Below are 20,055 nucleotides of genomic sequence, written 5' to 3' on the forward strand. Positions count from 1 at the left end.
AGTCGTTCTCGGAAACTGTGGACGGCGAATTTTTTTCTTGCGAAATACTTGCGTGTGATTGTGTAGGGCTGGCAGGTTCGAACTTCATTTAGACTTTAATTTAATGTGGATTTGCTTACAAGTCATTACATAAGTACACGCTGTTTGTTTCTGCAAATGTTAAGTGAACTATTGAGACTAGCCATTAGGTCCAGGTGCTCTTTGGTTACCTCGAGCTGCGGATTACCTAGTGGGTTTATTGGGGCTCTGGCTCGACAGGAGACAGGAGTAGGAACGGGGTGGATTTTAGTCAGTAAGAGTCTGACATTGTATAGCGGCATTACGTGCCGCAATGTGCATGTGCGCCTCTGCCTACCCCTTCGGGGATAAAAGGTGTGACTGTGTGTGTGTGTGTGTGTGAGTCTGACATTTCCTTAAAAGAGTCCTTAAAACAGGTACTCTTTGGTTATGCCATTAATAAGAAAGTTTCTTAATTTCGACTGCTCAGTTGATACGGTAGCTGGACAACGGAGCAACTCTTTGGTGTGATCCACAAATTGTTGTTTTGAATCCGGGTGTCATGTGTATGTGAAATTGTATGTTTGTTAACGCACACCCACGACAGAGGATACAGTCTTAGTGTAGGACAACGTTTTTTTTTTTAAAGAATGCAATATTTCTATCTTGACTTTGAAAATCTAAAACTCATTGTGTAATTCAATCTTCTTATTTCCCTTAACTTTTTTGAATGTTTTGTTTAGTCCTACAATCGGGCTCAACAACCTTAAAACAATACACAATACCAGTCACTACTGAGTCGACGCACAAAGGCTCTCAGTGTCACACAATGATGTAGGAGTACGACAGCATAACCGCCTCGTCACTTCTGCTGCCCTGGTACTTTTTCCATTAATCCAAGGTTAACTGCCTTGGGTTTGATTACCAAGTGGAGTATATATTTTTTTTGTGAGTCTAGAATTTTGTCCCTTGACCGGCAATAGGCTTACTTCCTGTCATAATATAGTGATAATAATAATATAATCTCCCGATCGATTTTGATCACGGTGACCAGTCTGCGGAGACATTATAATGCAAGTGCAAACACAGGTGCTCTCTCTGTTCCCTCACTCTCTGAACCCCATCGGGTTACCCCAACTATATTATGTTATGCCGTCCCATCGGACATAATATAGTTGCTCAGAATATAAGACAATATTAACACCTTAAATTGCCGATTACCTAATCGACCTAAAAGCCCCAAAAACCCCATGTTTACTCAAAAAATTGATACTCGAACCATAAGTATACAAGTGAAGCCAAGGTAAAGTACATAAGGTACATGGGTGACATAATTAACCTTGGATATTACTAGAATTTTGTGAGACCTTGCGATAAGATAACTATCAAAGGGCATTAGACAAATATGTGATGTCATACGCTTAAATGTTAAGATTAATAAAAATAATGACACCTATATTTCTTGTACGTGTTTGTGTTTTGACTTTAAGTGCCATAAAAGTCGCGTCTCGCACTCATGCTATAACTAGTAATTAGATCTTTTTTGCATTAGTTTTTCTAGGAATAATCCATCACAGTATTTTTTATTTTTACACTTCTTGTACAACATATACAGTGGACTTAATGTCTAATGGCATTCTCTAATAATCAACCTTCGGGTGATGCACAAAGACATAGTATTGTAATAATATTTAATTTAAAACAATCAAATCCATGATTTCATTTAGACGGATAGTGTACGGTGTCAAGTCAATATGTATTTCTATTTAAGATGAACCAAAATCATTTTAATTATCTCGTCTTCTTCTTCTAGAACTCTAGACATAAGTTTATTATTTTGAAAGAACAATCGGACCACCACAGATAGGGCCCAGTAAGGCTGAGGCTGACCCAGAGCTGCGGACTGCCCAGCAGGTTACCGGGGCTTTGGCTCTAAAAGTAGTTTAGGGAATAGAAAGTAAAGTTCCCTAAAAGAGGAGGATCCTCGGACCAGGCGAGGAGCAACGGGATGGTTAATTCCCCCTTAAAAAAAGAGTATTTTGAAAATACACAACATTTTCTTTATCCTCTTCAGGAATCGAACACCAGCCTTCATAATCATCAGGAGAAATAACATTTCTTACTTTTTTAAATTAATTAAGATTTGATCGATAAATCTCTTATCATCACATATACTATATTCTCCGCCATTCAATACAATGAGTAGTAAGCCAACAATCCGACGTTAGATAATAAAAACTCCGTTACATTATATTTGTAGCCGGCGCCTACACAATGTTGTATCAGGGCACTGATCTGGATGGAACATAATACAAGCGGTAGCGATTTGAAAAAATATTTAATTTTATTTTTGTAACAAAAATCTATTCTTTTAATTACACGAAACTAATTATGTTTTAAGGCTTTTTGACATAATGGTTTAGCGAGGTTTCTAAGCCTTGCTACGGTCTCATAGTCATGATCAGAATTTACAATGATAGTTTTGTTTAAATCGACTGTCGAAAGTTCTTTTTACTTTTTTGGGACGTGTGTTAGTTATTATTTTTATTAGTCAAATAAAAGCATCTCAGCATCTAAATTCTTATTGGACATACATTAGTATTGTAAATATTTGACAGTAAATATAAGCGTTTGCAGTATCTATGTTTTCGTTATTAATCACAAATTCAGAATCTTTACCAGACCTCTAACCGCTTATAACTTTGAACTCAACACCAAAATTCCGATCGATTCAGCCCCGTCTACCGAATTTTGGGATCATTAACCCCGGTGCTCTATATTTGCAATATTTTCTTCGGTCTGTGTTCCCAATTGTGCGCTGTTTAAGGCTATAGACTCAACCCTATTACAAAACTGGTGAAAAATGAGTAACATAAATTATTTATACTTTCTGTCTTCGGTGCCTATCGGTTAAAGGATTAACTGCCGAACTGAGAGACATTTAATATTACTCAACCTATCCCTATTCCTTAGTAACGATTTTGTATCGAAAACAATTACTAAGGACTGGGTTAAGTAACCATTAAAAGACTCTGAGTACGGCGCTAAAATGAATAAACATTATGTTAGGTTGCCGCTCTCGCTTGTAACTTGGACCATACGTCGTAACCTCTCAATCGAACGTGTCCTGTCAGTTGAACCCTGCGTCAATACGCATTAACATGAGATGATCACTTTATTAAAAACTCGATTGTAATCCTTTTTTTATGCGTACATTCGCAAAAAAATACAAATAAAAAATCGGACATAACAATTAAACCTTATGGGTCTTGGTAAGTATCGATTTTTTTTTATTACTTTATATTTATATGTTACCCAAACTGTTCCAATAAGGTTTAAAGTAATGATTTTATATTTTTAGTTGTAATAAGCGATACAATGTTTTTAATCTTAAAATAAATGTTGTTGATATAAAAAGTTACAAAATTATAACGATCATCGCTTGTGATGTTTATTTTTTTATGCATTTCTTGGATTTTATTCATGAGTTAGCGAAAGTATCTATCGGTTTTCGTTATTTTACTTACAAATAACAAAGTTATATATTGATTTCTCAAGCCTATCATATCTCAATGGCTTCGAAGCTCGCGAGGAATGTCAGGGACTGGGAGGACGGATCGAGGAATTCTTTGCGAAAATATTTCTGCCAGTACTTACGTTACATTCTACGGATACTGATCGATAAAGCATTTGTTTGTTGAACCTCTTTTTACGTAGTTTTTGTTAAAACTTTTATTTGCTATTTCTATACGAAGATTCACTTTTTATATTTGACTCATTTATCTTTTTACGTATAGTTTTTACTAGTCTTGTGAGATTTGTAAGAACATTTTCTTCTTTGGCAATAGTATGTCGTAGAAATATTTTGTTCAGTGAATGCAATGTAGAATAGTTACATTTGGTAGCACCTTTCTAGTCTTTTTGCGGGTGTCATAAGATCTGTCTACAGGTGTTTTTATACCAGAGATGTGCTATGTAGCTATGTTACGTAGATGTAATAGTTAAGTTGTGAAACTACATTTGTGATGCTATGTAGATGTAATAGCTAAGCTTTGAAACTATGTGACATTTCCCACTGATACTAAGCCATGTAGGTGTAAGAAGCTGCTGTAGGTACTCTGCTCTGTACATAGCTAGTGTCATTATTTAGACAAGCGCTAAGTTGCATTTGGCTAGAGGAGAGGTCCTTAAACTTATTTCTTTGGATCAATCTCTGATTTTGGATCGGTAAAGTATATTAACTTGTAATCTAACAGACTGAAAAATCTAGTTACTGAGATTTTCTAATTCTTTGTAGTTCCACTTATTACCATAAAAGAACGAAACAATATTTTGTGAACAAAAATATTTCAAAACTCGTTGGGAATTACGCCCACGACTACCAACCTAGACCAATTAGTAAATTAAATTACATAGTACTAAACAACTTTTACTTAGGCACCCTATTTGGCGATCAATACTGCAAGCATGCAACTGTGACGTCACTCGTGGAAAAACCTAAAACATTACTTGGTTGAAATAATGCTGTAATGACGGTAATCAACATGGCTAATTGTATTCTATTATGAGTGTAATTAGGTCGATAATTGAATAAATCGTTTAATTAGTTAGTCTTGAATTGTGTGATTGTTTGTTTATTTGCAAAGAGTTTTTTTATTTTATTTGCAACTCTTGAGAATTAGGTTTCTATTTAAGCTAAGGGCTGAAAAAAATAATATTGGGTAAATTATGTTACTTGCTAGTTACGTAACGTAACTGTTCATCGAGTTAACTCGATTAGTTTCAAGCCACTTTAGGGACCCATAGTCATTAGCAGCATTGCCTAAAAACGAAGCGGTTGCCTTTCTGATTAAATATTATTTCGCTTTTTAAATTTATCTCTCATTAATAGCACAGAGTATATAAAAAACAATTTTAACAAAAAAAAAAAAACGACTTCAAAAAGTAAATATTCCAAAACAAATTAATATGCACTAAAAAGTAAAAAAAATAATTGCGTATTTTTCGACAACTTAATAGATCAACTAACTTTACTAACTCATCACACACATTATAATGTTTGTAGTTAGGTACAATTATTGTTATTTCAAAGAATCATGAATATCGGTTCATCCAGTCGCAAGTTACGAGGTAACAAACATAAAAAAAAGGTCGAATTGAGAACCTCCTCCTTTTTTTGAAGTCGGTTAAAAATCGTCCCTATTGTACCTTAACTACCTCTGCTTCTCTTCAGGAAATAAAACTTAATATGATATATAGAAACCTTTCAAAATATCCCTGACCTAACCCAACCATTATAAAATACAAAACACGCACCCGAAACTTCCGCATTGCTCCTCCCGACTTCAAACTTAGGGGGAGCTATTTGTCACACTTAGAGGTCGTCTACCTTTCGAAGGGTAGTCTGGTTACTAAGGGTCATGGACCCTGGTAATTCCCAAAGGATCTTCCCTAAAAGCAACAAGTGGATACGTGACAATATTATTAATGAGGCTGTTATCAATCGCCTTAGAATTTGGAATGAAACAGGTCGATTATAAAGTTTGTTATTTTTATTGTTCTTGCAGTAACACTATAGGCGTCTCGATAGGCTAAAGGCTTCTTTATTTTATTTTTATTTTTTTTGAGGGCGGAAAATCATCCAATGTCTTCTCCCGCCTTGGGCAAGGCGAGTGGGAGTGTCAGACTCTTACTGACTAAAAACCACCCCGTTCCTACTCCTGCTTTTCGAGCCAGAACCCCCTATAAACCCGCTAGGTAGTCCGCAGCTCCGGATCAGGCATTAGCCCTACTGGGCCCCATCTGTGGTGGTATAGGCTAAAGTCTTGCTGTAGATTCACCGTCTATTACTATAGAATAAGACATAGTCAGACCACATTTTGACAAATAAACTTATTTAGATTTTTTACAATATAACACTAACAACATTGCGAAGTCAAGAAAAAAAAGTCAAAATTATTTATTTCACATAGACTAGGAAGGCACTTTTGAACGTCAAAGTAAATATTATAGTATTGAAACTGTCTGTCTGTTGGTCAGTCCTCTAGCGAAGCTATTTGACGTTCCATAGGAATCTTCTATGGAGAAGAATGCGCAAGAAACTCCATAGGTTATACTCTTTTTCAATTAGGTCCACAATCACAATACAATTTACGGTTACATTGTTTCATTAGTTCAATTAACTTGCCCCTCTGCCTACCCCTTTGGGAAATGAACTACATGTTTATTCGTATGTTACATATCCAATGCAAAAACCTCTCTCCCTTGGCGTCTGACGGTCTTATTTAACGCTCCGCCGCTTACGATCCTTGACCTAAATACGAGCTGTAGTTTTACTCTTTACTTGGTTCTACGTTGTCGAGCTGTTATAGTTAGGCTTGCTGCTTTTACCCCTATTTCCTGTGGTTGTAATCGTTATATGCGTTATTAATGTTATATTTTTATAATATCCTGAGGGGGTATTGTACAAATACCCCATCTGCAATTTTTTTAAACGTCACAATCCCTCATTAGGATTTTCCGTCATGTGTCATGGGTGCGTTTGGAGACATACAAGTTCAGGTGACACAACGGGCTCTTGATTGATCAGCTTTAAAGAGTTATAAGTACGGAAATCGAACACACTACACGTATCTGGTTGCCCAATCACAGCGCCAACTGTGCAGTCACATATCGCAAAAAACAACGTGGAACAAGGACTTATAGCTTTAAATTGTAAGTCTGGAATCGCCAATCCGCCTTGCTCATTCCCTATCTGGATATGAAGAAGCCTTTGCCTAGTCGTCCGGCAAATAACAGGCTGATAATGATGGTGACATTTTTTCTTATTAAAACCACTTTAAAAGATCAGACATTAGTTACAACAATTGTAAAAACATGTAAAAACCTGTAACACTACTAATCTTATCAGCAACACACTAAATATTTGTGCAAATATCTAAGTGCTTATGTTAAGGCAGTTATCAACGCGTTTTAATATTTATTTTCGTTATAAATCCCCACTTATCGACCATATCTCGTCTCTTGTACGTCCTATACGTATCATGCGTTAAAAATGATGTTAAATCAAACTTGACGTGCCAATGAATATGTGGATTTATAGAATATTTATTGCTGTGATAAATTATGAAGATATCTGAATCTTGATCGCTGTGGTTTCCTTGATGGAGGGTTTATAAACGCAATAGCAAGTTTTGATTCCGGATCAGTATCCTTAGTACGAATTTGTTTTACGTTTAAAGTAATCGAAACGAAAGTGCGTTCGGCGCTCTGATTGGTTGGTTTATTCGAGCCGGCCAATAGATATATTTTTTTTTTATATGGAAAGATGTGAACTATGAATGGCTTCCCTACTCGATGGTAGTGAACCCGACCATTACACATCGCATACTCGAGCTGTGTATCTTCCTCACACAGCTACATAGCTCATCTCTGGCGGAACAGCACCCTTAGGTGACAAGCTAATCAACCGAAGAAGCAGTTAATCATTACAAACATACAACATAATTATGGAATGTCATATTATTACGTTTTTGTATTATACATCTTCATTTTATAGACGGATAGTCTCGTGTATACACTAATAAAGGTACTAAGTATTATAAAAGGAGTAATTAAAAGTTAATAACGTAATATAAAATGAATTGAATACATATATCAAAGACATATAATGTGTTTCTAGGAATCACATATTAACATATGATTAGACTAAGTTCCTAGAACTTCAGAGATTATAATAATTTAAATGCGATTATTTTAGTAGAAGACAAAGTAAGTTATCGTAAAATCAAGGATTCATTGGTAATACCTAAGACTTTAGAAGTAATATTTAGATTAAATTGATCGGACTAGTATTTAGGATACCACATTTAGGATACCTAACTCTAACATTGTTCATGATTTAATTTTATGTAGCTGTGTGTGAGAAGAAGTCTCAATTTTCCGATCGAAAATAAAATACATTTGAGTTTTTCGTCTCACATTTCATTAGGACATATTGACCCATTTATAGGCTCTAATTCTATTAACTATGACAGGATTATTAAGATATTTGTATCTATTTAATGGAACCCCTCAACGGTTAACCGTAACTACCTTGTGTTTGGGCTTGATTAATTTGTGTTGATTAGAAATTTGCACCTATGTGTATATTATTTTTCTTTATTACAAAACCGTTACCCCACACTAGGATTTTCTCCTGTGTCGTGGGTGCGTTTACAAACATACATGTTCATATACACATGATACCCATACCCGAAATAACAATTTGTGGATCACACAAAGAATAGCTTCGTGCGGGAATCGAACCCGCTACACCTTGCGTGGCAGCCGGTTGCCCAGTCACCGCACCAACCGTGGAATCAATGTCAATTTCATTTCAAAAACAAATTACAGAAATTATGTTATACATACTACTTGTGCAATTCAAATATCAAGAATGTAAGAATAAATCAGAATTGCTAACGACAATAGGCGCCGAGGTTTGACCCCTGGCATCGTGGCGAGCTGGTGATGTCATCTCAATCTGTTCCTTCATTGACAACAACTACTTATGTATGTTAGATCTGCATAGTGTAGTGTTATTGTTATTTAATTTATGAATAGTTTGTCATCTTAGGGCATTTCAATCTTCTACGGAGCTGCGGACTACGTAGCGAGCTCCTGTCAATAAAGCAGGAGTAGGAACGGGGTGGTTTTTAGTCAGCAAGAGTCAGTCTGACATTCCCTCTCACCCCGCTCATGGCGGGAGAAGTCATGGGATAATTTGCCCCCACCAAAAAAGGGCATTTCCACATAACGAAAGCATTGTTTCACACCGGTTTTCTGTGATGCCGTGGTATCACTCCGGTCGAGTCGGCCCATTCGTACCAAAGCGTGCTTCTCCCACACTCTTCTATGCGATTAAGTACATCCAGACAACTTTAGTTTTTATTTTTATCTCCACAAAAGAAATGACTGAACATTCCCTACACAGTTATTCCATTTTCATCAACCACATCAACACATCTGGTTACGATGGAACAATAAAATCATTACAAACTCCTACAGTATAAGATTTATGTCTGTGTTGTGTATGAGCTCGTTCATATTTGATGCAATGTTATTATATTCGTACTTTTCCAGATGTTCAATTGTTTGCAGTTACAATTTTTAGTTAAATTACACCTCAACTTTTGATTAGGTCGTTCTGTATTAACAGAGTGTTATATCAACCCGGTTCTATTTGTGGCGACACAAGTGACAGATGACAGAAATCGCACATAGACAATCGACAAACAAATGAACAGAAGACGTCATAAATCCTACAGCGCACATATAAAGTTCACATGCGGATAAACATGCCACGATCGCCTCGCCAGGTCGGAGGATCCTTCTTTTCTTAGAGAACTTTACTCTCTGTTCCCTAAAGTATCTATGCAGATATTATTATTATGTAACGTCATACATACATGCTATCGTACGAGAGGTACATATTTATCATAGCACGAGGTGTAAAACCGTTGGCATTACTTGGCTGAACTTCAAACACAGCATTCGAGGGTAGGGTGGCCAAACTTCTGTAATTTGGTAGAGGATAAAATTGAGATTGTATATTGTGGCTGTTAATTAATAAAAATAAAAAATATTTAACTAATTTAGTATAAATTTAGGGCTTATTATTTTATTGTTAAACCTAGGGGCTACGTTTAAAAAAAAAAAAAACTACACTAGGTTTTGCTCCTGTCATGGGTGCGTTTACACATATTTCACAAACATACAATTTCACAAACACATAACCTAGACCCTGAAACAACAATTTGTGGATCACACATAGAGTTGCTACGTGCGGGAATTGAACTAGCTCCATGTAGCGGGGTAGCTGGTTGCCCAGTGTTTACCTATTTTAAGGGATAGCTCATTTTCATCTATGGAACTGTGGTAAAATCTAAAATATGGGATGTTCTTTCAATTCAACTATCTTACGTGAAACTAACTTACGTTTCATTATTATCAGTCCAGCCATTCTGGAGTTATATACAAACTTAACAACAATACAACATAATTCATCGCACAAATGAAATAAAAGGTTTATCCCACAGTTTACTCAATACTCAATACTCAATACTTTATTGCATGCCATAATGTGTACATAAAAACAGTTGGTATGTTAAACATAGAATCAATTATGGACCCTGTCGGGCACAGCAAAGTGGATTTTTACAATTTATTTAATTACATTTTATTAGGAGAGAGGATGAAGGCGCTTCTTTAAATTAATAGTAAATTAAAATTTATAAATATAATATATAGGTTTAGGCTAAAGTTAATACATACAATACAATAGTGTACCTAATCATTTTAAACCAAAACACATGGTTCCCCCAGCTGCTATAATAAAACCGCGTTGAGTGTTCGTGTATTAAAATAGCTCTTCCCGGTTTGATGAACTTGACATCAACATAGCCACATTATGGTAGACGGAGTATGTTATGATTATGGAGATATCGGAGGCTGATTCATGTGGGATTCGGTTCCCGCGTTGGGCAAGGTTTTATATGTGGTTGTGGTGTTTGTTATTTACTGTTGAATGTCGCTTTGTTTTTGGCGTTAGTGTGATTCTAGAGTAATTAATGGATTGGCTTCGATTCCCGTGTGTGTACATGTTGAAAATTATAAGATATCGTTTAACTGGCGTCATTATGATATTGTTCCTGTACCTTTAGTATGAGTTTGAATTAACCAAGCAATAAGAGCTGAACGCGCTCTCGTTTCGGATTAAACGTAAAGCAAACTCGTACTAAGGGATATCCCTTGTCATTTGCACCTTCGTCTTCATCAGAAACTTCTCTATCTATAAAGATTTTTCAAAATTCATCCAGCTGTTTACAAGTATTGAGCATACAAACATGTTTTACAATTCATTTAATTATAATAAAATGTAGGTAATGCAATAGTGACTACTCGCACAATATGAGTTCATCAAGTAACGTTATCATGCGAACAGGAAATTATTTAGATAAATAACTGTTTCGCTATGTAGTTCAATGTCAGATGTCAGGGAAGGACTATATTATTACTAATGTATTAATATACTACAGTATTAATATACTAACTTATTTGCGTATTAATTGAGTATAAAAGAAATGTTCATTTTGCATATTTTTTTCATGATTAACATCAACAGCTTGTGACAGTCCATTGCTGGCCTATGGGTTTCCTCTACATTTTTTTTTACTGGCATTTGCCAAACGGGGATAATGCAAGCCCTCTTAATCTAACTAACTAAACTAGATCGATCTAACGAGATGGTTGTTTGAAAAAGAAACCCGGAGTTGCGGACTACCTAGCGGCTTTACCGTTGCTCCGGCTCAAAGAGCAGGAGTAGGAGCGGGGTAGTTTTTAGTTTAATAAAAATTTCTGCAATCTCAGTTATAGATACCACTAATTGAACTTAAGCCCCACTATTAGATACATTAACAAACAGTACCGAACTCACCTCACAATCGAATTAATAACACAACAATTCCATACCTACCTGACCACGTAACCCTCACAAAATTAAACCATGGACACAGAAGCAAGGATGCCGACAATTTTCCAACCGTACGTATGGACAGACGGACAGACGGATTGACCAAATTACATGTACATTATACAGCGATCACACAACTGCATACGACAGTACGTTGTAAGTACTGCCTTCCTTTTTGTTGCTGGTTGCTACACAGGATGCAGGTACCGTCGTCACCCAGGTCATCTGTATATATCCTTAGTATGAGTTTGGTTTATGTTTAAAGTAATTGAAACGAGAGCGTGTTCGGTGTTATTTCTTGGTTTATTCGCGCTGGCCAATCAGAGCGCCGAACGCGCTTTCGTTTCGATAAATTTCGATTACATTAAACGTAAAGCAAACCCGTACTAAGGGTACTAGTACAAAATGCAGATAGGAAAATCAATTTTGGAAAGGTAGAAACGAGTAGGGCGTTCTGATTGGTTAGTTTATTCGCGCTGGCCAATCAGAGCTCCGAATGCGCTCTCGTTTCGTTTTCGTTCCACGTAAAGCAAACTCGTACTAAGGGCAGAGCATGGCTCGACAAGCAGGAGTAGGACCTGGGTGGTTTTTAGTCAGTAAGAGTCTGACACTCCCTCTCGTCTCGCCCTGGCGAGAGAAGTCATTGGATGATTTTCCCCCTTAAAAAAGGGCAGAGCCTCATAATTTTCATGAGCTCACTTAATCTCCCATACAAAAGAGAATTTTGGAGAGTTTCATAAGAATCGAATTCCCTATATATCTAGTGTGTATATCTATGTACGAGTATATCACACCTAACCAAATGTCCGGCAACGATGACAGCCAGTCAAGAGGACACAAAGACATGACCTAATGAATTTATAGCCGACAAAGAGTGTTTAAATTACACCTCCTTGTGGGAGGGAATTAGTCCGTTGAGGATTTCGACTACGGATGCTGGTGTACTGTGATTTCCTGCACGTTCGAGATAATCCCGGATTTAATGAGGATGGGAAGTGATAAGTTTGGTACACGGTCGTGATGGTACTTGATGAGTACATAACTATGTATATGTGGTAGACGGTTCAATGGCAACCAATGCGACTTTTCCGAGTTATACTTTCTAAGATTATTTAGACACCACTGACAAACGGTGAAGGAAAAACACGTGAGGAAACCTGGGCTTATAATTTATGATTATAAGTTTGAAATCTCCAACTCGCATTAAGCAAGCGTGGTGATTAATGCTCAAACCTTCTCCGTGGGAGAAGAGGCCTTTGGTCAGCAGTGGCCACTTATAGGCTGTTGATGTCATTGGCCTGCAATACATTTGTAACTATATATATAATACCTCTACTGTTGCTGGTGTCTGTGGACGTCGTTGTCTGCTATCAGGTGATGCATCTACACCAGGGAAAAACAATGTTTTTTATTATCTATACATCTTTTGATTGTCTGTGTTTTATTTAGTTGATGAAATCAACTATGTTTATTTGTTCGTGTAAATCTACGCGGGATCAACAGTTTAATATAATAGTCAGTCTTTGTTCTACATAGATAAGGCAGATGCTGTTATCTCACTATTTATACTCCTACATAGATATTATCTACTAGTTGTAATGTGCTAGCTGATAACGGATTCCCTTTACAGTGTTTGTGTGAGGCTTTACTGTGCTCTGCGAACGGACGTGGTTTAAAGCAAGTACATCGTATGTAAGGATTTAAACAAAAACCTTCCTTTTATGATAGTGTCAATAACTTACAAAATTTCTTATTATATTAAAATAGATGAATGAAGATTGGTTTGAAGTCAGAAGAACTTAATGAAGTATAAAAGCACCGAGTCTTTATTTTTTGAGGTTCGAAAATCATCCAAAGATTTCTTCTGCCTTCGGCAAGGCGAGTGTCAGAATCTTATTGACTAAGAACCACCCCGTTCCTTCTCCTGCCTGTCGAGCCGGAGCCCCGGTAAACCCGCTAGGTAGTCCGCAGCTTCAGAAGCACAGAGTCTAGATTTGTCTGGTTTGGCTTTAGGCCCACGTTAACGCAGTTCCCACGCACCACTTATTACACAATTATTTATATTATAAGGAAAAGGAAGGAAGACTCCTTATAATACAAATAATTTATTATTAGTTATTAGTGAAACATGTGTGATGTGATGCTACAGTATATTACTTAACTTACTATATCATAAACTAAACTAAGAAAATAACACAAATGACTATGTAATGTATAAAAGTCGGTATTTGCCAGTTACCCGCTAACCGATCCGCCCGTGCGACTGAAAACTTAACATTTAGCGTTAACTACGAGTGTTACTGTGCTTGTTAACTTCCTCTATTGTTAATGTTAATACAAATACTGCTTTAAAGATTTGGTTTAAGGTTTAAAGTGCTATTGTTAGAGATTTTCAAGGTCGTTTTTTGGTGAATTTAATGAAGTCAAATCAACATAACATTTCAACTCAGCAGTTTTGCTTATAATCTACTCTGAGGTTCCTGAAATGTTGGATGTTAACATAAAAATACTAAAAGTAAGTTGTAAACTAGGGCGCAGGCTATGCTAAGCTGTACATCTGCGCACGTTCCTGATGGACTAGTTTCTCTGTGACCCGAAACTAGTAGACCTTTTCTCAATATATTTACAAGAGTGAATCGTTATTTTTATTAAATTAAGTTGTATAAACCTCATTTGTCTCGCTGTGGTTGTAAATGGTGACCATCTTTAATGTTGTAAGAAATAATTTCACACACTTATACTCCTATAAATGTGTGAAATGAAATTATTTAAGTGGATGCAGGTGGCGGCTTGTCGTTCTACGTGGAGGACTAAGGGGGAGGCCTTTGTTCAGCAGTGGACGTCTCTCGGCTGATGATGTTACTCCTCTATTTTTTTCGACGCAAACGGTACAAATAGTACGGCGCTTTAAATCGTTAACGAGTTAAATGCTAATAAATGAATAAATCAAATTAATCAGACCTCATAAAAACTATATTTTGGTAATGTTATTTCGATTAACGAATAATCGTAAACTAAATGAATTAATCTAATTAATATAAAGAAGGCCCGTCAATGATTAATGTCCGCATTGACATTATAAATTATTATAACTGTCAGTCCGTTTAATGGTGTTTATCTCAAGAATTACTGAGCTAATTTTGATAGCTTCGATTTGATTTTGAATAGGCTTGTGATGCAAGAATGTTAATTATTTCCTTATTTTTTTAAATACTGTGGCCTTATTGAGAATATAATCTTATTTTTGGGAAACAAATTAATTAAGTAATAATAATACATATTATGTATACTACGGAAAGTGAAGTTTGACGCTTTCAAACTACTTAATGCTCAATCGTTTTTTTAAGGCACTTGAATATTTGAGATCTGTTTTTGATTGAAGAATTCATTCACTTTAAGTTACAGCTAGGCTATTCTGTAACTATCAATTTGTACCTTTCGAAATGAGTTCGATTGCATCTCGCCTGTCATGGGTCGAGATTATTCTCACAACCAATGACAATTCATTATTTTGAATTGAAAGTTACAGAATTGGCTTTTTTGAGTGGGGAAAATCAGTCAATGACTTCTCCTGACGAGAAAGAGTGTTAGACCTTACTGCCTACAAACCACCCCGATCCTACTCCTGCTTATCGAGCCGGGGAATAGCCTAGCTGTGCTTAATCTTGAACTTAACAAACTGCTCTGCTGTAACACCAACAACTTTAAAAATACAAAACAATTATTTATTACGTCACCGGCTGTTGATCCCACACTAATCTCCGCTACAACTTCAGTTTATTCAATCGTTAACAATAAAAACACGCGATGCAATAAAAAGTGAATACGAAGAAATAAATCTTAATTGTCACAACTGGCAACATTGGCATAATAAGTTAACAATTGATTAGTGCTGTGGTGCAATCAGCCTTGTTTTGTGTTTGACGTTAGAAGAGCATTCATGAGTAAGTTGTAAATGGGGTTGAGATAAAGTTGTAGTATTTATTACCCGACTGCGCCAGAAGGAGGGTTATTTAAAGTAGGTACACCATTGAGAAGCTTAGTCTGACTGCTGGGTTAAGCAAAGAATGTGTTGACACTCCTGCGTTTGCGGCTGTTAATGCTTATGCATGCTCTAGATGACATGGGAATACCCGGAGCTGCGGACTACCTAGCGGGTTACCGGGGCTTCAGATCGAAAAGCAGGAGTAGGAACGGGGTGGTTTTTAGTCAGTAAGAGTCAGACACTCCCTCTCGCCTCGCCCTAAGCGGGAAAAGTCGTTGGATGATTTCGATTTCTGTTGAAAGATTACATGGGAATAGATATTATACCCTGATCTTGATTACTTAAGGAGAGTCTTTATTTGCAAGCGAATAAAACCTTTTGTGCAGAGGCTCTTAATACTAATCTAAAAAAGTTAAGCAGGTTTATCATTGAACTCCGAACCTTAAACTCACTTTACGACCGCCAAACCAACAATAACACAGTTACCAAAAAACATTAAAAACATAGCATTAACATAACTACTATAATGCGACAGTACTTGAACTAGATACACACATACACACAACACATCAATTTGACCGTATTTTCCCAAGGTTAACAGTTTAACTATTTCGCCAGGTTAACTAATAATATAACAGTAACCACCGTTTATAAATGGTGCATGCGAACAATGAACCGAATATGTGCATTACATGAGCAATGAGTTTGGTTTGTGTGGCCACGAGGGGCGCGGGCGGCGGTTGAATATTTAAGGCTTTGTGGGTATTTTGATGGGTTTATGGTATATTGATGAGGTGGTGGAATTTATAGTGGGATCTTTGTTCTAGTTTTGACCGCTATTTCGTGTAACATGTACCAGTAATTCAGTGGTTTTACTTAGCCGCGGACTGCCTAGCGGGTTACCGGGGCATCGGCTCGAAAAGCAGGAGTAGGAATGGGTGGTTTTTAGTCAGTAAGAGTCTGACACTACTTCTCGCCTCGCCCAAGGCGGGCGAAGTCATTGGACGATTATCCCCCTCTGGTATTTCTTCTCAAAAATTCTATTAAATAATGTTGAATAAAATTATTGCTATTGGCCAAGATTCCTGGGTCCTTTGCTACTTTAATTACTGAAAATTTCCCCAAAGCGAAAACCAAGTGCTAGACACTCTTTCGATGCTCCTTTTCAAACAGGGCGAAAAGTCAACATCACGCTATTTTACAAGTGACTCATAACTATGCAGTATAGTAGAAAATAATTACACGTTGTTGAATTAATGGAGGATTCGGAAACCGAACGTGTGTGATTGGCCTTATAAATCTTATAATCCCCAAATTCTGAACATTGGCTTTGTGTCAGTTAGTTTAAAGGACACTCCTTCAGGTTTTCGAATCTGAATTCCTGATTCTGAGCTTATGCAGCCGGCCTTATGGTCGCCAGTTTCCTGGCCATACATAATGACAGACGACCGATTCTCATGTTCCGCTCGGCATGTTTTGACTAACCAGTCCACTTCACACGATCACAGGTGGAATACTAACTCCATCAGGTAGGTCAGGGTTTATGGAAAGATGTTTATTTTTATTTTGTCGAAATTTTCATTGTGTAGTCTGGAATTGGTTGGGACATTTGACATTGGACAATATTATTTTTGCTTGTAAGGAAAGGAGATATTGCAAAAAAAACTGTTACTTTATTTGTCGGTAGCGTGTGTGACGCACTTACGAGATGGAAAAAGAGAAATCGAAAAGAGTATAAATTATCAAAATCAACAAAATAGCTAATCGTCTGCCCTTATGGCAGGCAAAACATTCATCTGTGAGTTTTGTTTAAACATTTTATTTATTGATAGTATACTTTTACCGAATGGGCCGAGGCAAGTGCCCCAGACGGACATACAGCGACCAAGATATATTAAAGAAGGACCAAATTAAAAATACACTTTACGACAACTGTTTGAAAATACTGTTGGCTGCTGATCAAGCGAAAGAGCTATGTAAGATTCGAAACAGGTGTGAGGTTGTGTATGTCAATTTTACCGAGACGAAACCACTTAGGAAAAATAACGATATAAGTAAAGAATATTAATTATATTCTGGTTTGCGTCATTAATGCAGAATATTTAAAATTAAATGTTAAATTATTAATACTAGTCTTCTCCACACCGTGCGAATATTTTTATTAAAACGAAACTAGTCTTGTTTTGCCTACAGACATGGGTGGGTCTATACAAACAAAGTTGAATATTAAAAAAATAACGTAAATACATATAATATTTTACTCAAAATCTAAATACGAAGTTTATAACATAACAGTGATAAAAGGGCAATAAAATTATGACGAAACTATTAGTTTCAGTGTTTTTATCGATCGTGTTATTTTGTAATGTCTTGGACGCGAACGAATTGAAACTGAAGCAAGTGTTGATATTCAGTAGGCACAATGTGCGGTATCCAGTAGCTGATGGTCTGGAAAGGTATACACGGAAACAATGGCCGAAATTATCTGGACCAAAAGGAACGCTGACGCCTAAAGGAGCACGGCTGGAAGGATACATGGGCGAATATTTCGCAAAATGGTTCAAAAGCAACAACTTTCTAAATGAAGAATGTCCAGATGATGACCAAGTGTATGTCTACACAAATACTGCGAGTAGAACTAAAGCAACTGCACGAGCTTTCCTAGACTCTGCATTTAAAGACTGTTCCGTGCCCATACATCATAAAAACATCGATGGCCCGGATCCTCTCTTCGCACCAGTGATACACAACACAACGCAAGCTTACAAAGATATGGTAACAGAAGTAATTAAGAGAAAAGTGTTAAATAATAAGAAACTCAAAGAAGTATATTTAGAATTGAACGACATATTGAATATAGAAGAGTCAGACATTTGTAAAGAGGATGGTATCTGTGATTTGACGGAGCCAAAGAATTCAATATACTACGAGGTAGGTAAAGAAGTCTGGGTGTATGGACCTCCGTTTATAGCCAATTCTGTGATGGATTTCTTCGTGATGACTTACTATGATGGTGTACCAATAAAAGACATTGCGTGGGGGAAGATCAGGAGTCAAGAGAAATGGAAAATACTCACGGAGTTACCACGCCAAGATCATGATATAAGGTACACAACATTAGCTGAAGATATAGGAGCAATGTTGATGAGTTACTTGAGAGAAACGTTCCAGAATTTTGATGATAAACCGAAGTTAACTTTGATAGTTGGACACGATTATAATATGAACACTATTGTAACAAATATGGGATTTAAGCCGATGAATTTGCCAAATCAGTTTGAGAAGTTTCCTATTGGTGGGAAGCTGGTGTTTCAGAGGTGGACAGATGGGGTGAATGACTTTTTGAGGGTGGAGTATGTGTATCCTAGCTGGTCTCAGTTGCGATGTGGTAGACGGTACTCTTTTGAGAATCCTCCGCAGAGGGTCGTAATGAGGTTGGTCTGGTGTTCGGATAAAAACGGCGAGGGATTCTGTCCATGGAATGAGTTTGTTAGTAAAGTGTAGATTTAGGTATATGTATTGAAATTAAAATATTCCAAGGTTTTTAAACGAGAGTTTGTTTTTTGTGAGACTTGGTGACCTTGCTTTGGATCCTTTTGTAATTAATTAAACAGGTTTAGAAAAGTTTCAAATTTTTCTAACGCTTTTTATTTAATCTTTAGATACGTAGAGGTTTATGTTATTGTTGTGTAGACGTTTTTGATAATTTTGGTTTGATGGGTAGCCCTCATAATTACAGGCTATTTAATGATTCCTTGTATATTTTTCTGTTTTAAGTATATTTTCCGTCAATATTAAATATACAGACACATTAAGTTCTCTTTTACAAGAAAAATTAAATAACTTATAAACACTGCATATTTAATTCATTACAAAAAGTAATGTAAACAAAACTTTTGAGAACATGTGTCGCTATCTATCGAGCGTTGTAATAAACGGACACTTAACGCAGTTAGCGTTAAGAAACAATCAACGTTACTCAGCTCTCCCGTAGTTCGACGAGTAGAAAATAGATGGCGTTGTATTCAACTTCGTATGCTTGTTTTTAATTACAACATTTTAATCATTTTCTTTTATTCTTTTTCAGGTAATAACATCTTGATCAGTTTGGAATTGTTAAAGAAAAACATTAAACAGAAAGTAAAGTAAGTTCTTTGTAGGTTGTTGATATTTTACGCCATTATCGTAATTCGGAATTATTATTATAATTTGTAAGCCTACTCAGACTACTCAGAATTGATTATTTAAACTATTACTTAGTAATAATTTTGTTCGGAAAACAAATGCCAAGGACTGGGTTTAGTAAGCCTTAAATTATTGTGAGGTAGAGATGGTAAGTATATTAATTAGGTAGGTATTAGGATTTAGGGATAAATAAATAATTACCTTATTACGTTAATACTAAATAACTGCTGAAGGTCCAAACTATCTTATCAGGTATCACTGCTTTACGATTTCTCAAAAATAATATATTCATTATTTAAATTATTGAATTGATATCATTAAAATCATAAGTCGAATTAATAAAGGATTTTAATGCAAATTATTATTAATTTCTTCT

General features: G+C 36.3%; 1 protein-coding gene across 3 annotated transcripts in view; it reads left to right on the forward strand.

Annotated features, from left to right (window-relative positions):
• The window catches only part of LOC118277469 (microtubule-actin cross-linking factor 1), a 323,764-nt gene that overhangs the window by 43,146 nt on the left and 260,563 nt on the right, over positions 1-20,055 (forward strand). The gene's annotated exons all lie outside the window — the stretch shown is intronic.

Source organism: Spodoptera frugiperda, chromosome 10 (assembly GCF_023101765.2).
Source record: "Spodoptera frugiperda isolate SF20-4 chromosome 10, AGI-APGP_CSIRO_Sfru_2.0, whole genome shotgun sequence".
Taxonomy (NCBI): domain Eukaryota; kingdom Metazoa; phylum Arthropoda; class Insecta; order Lepidoptera; family Noctuidae; genus Spodoptera; species Spodoptera frugiperda.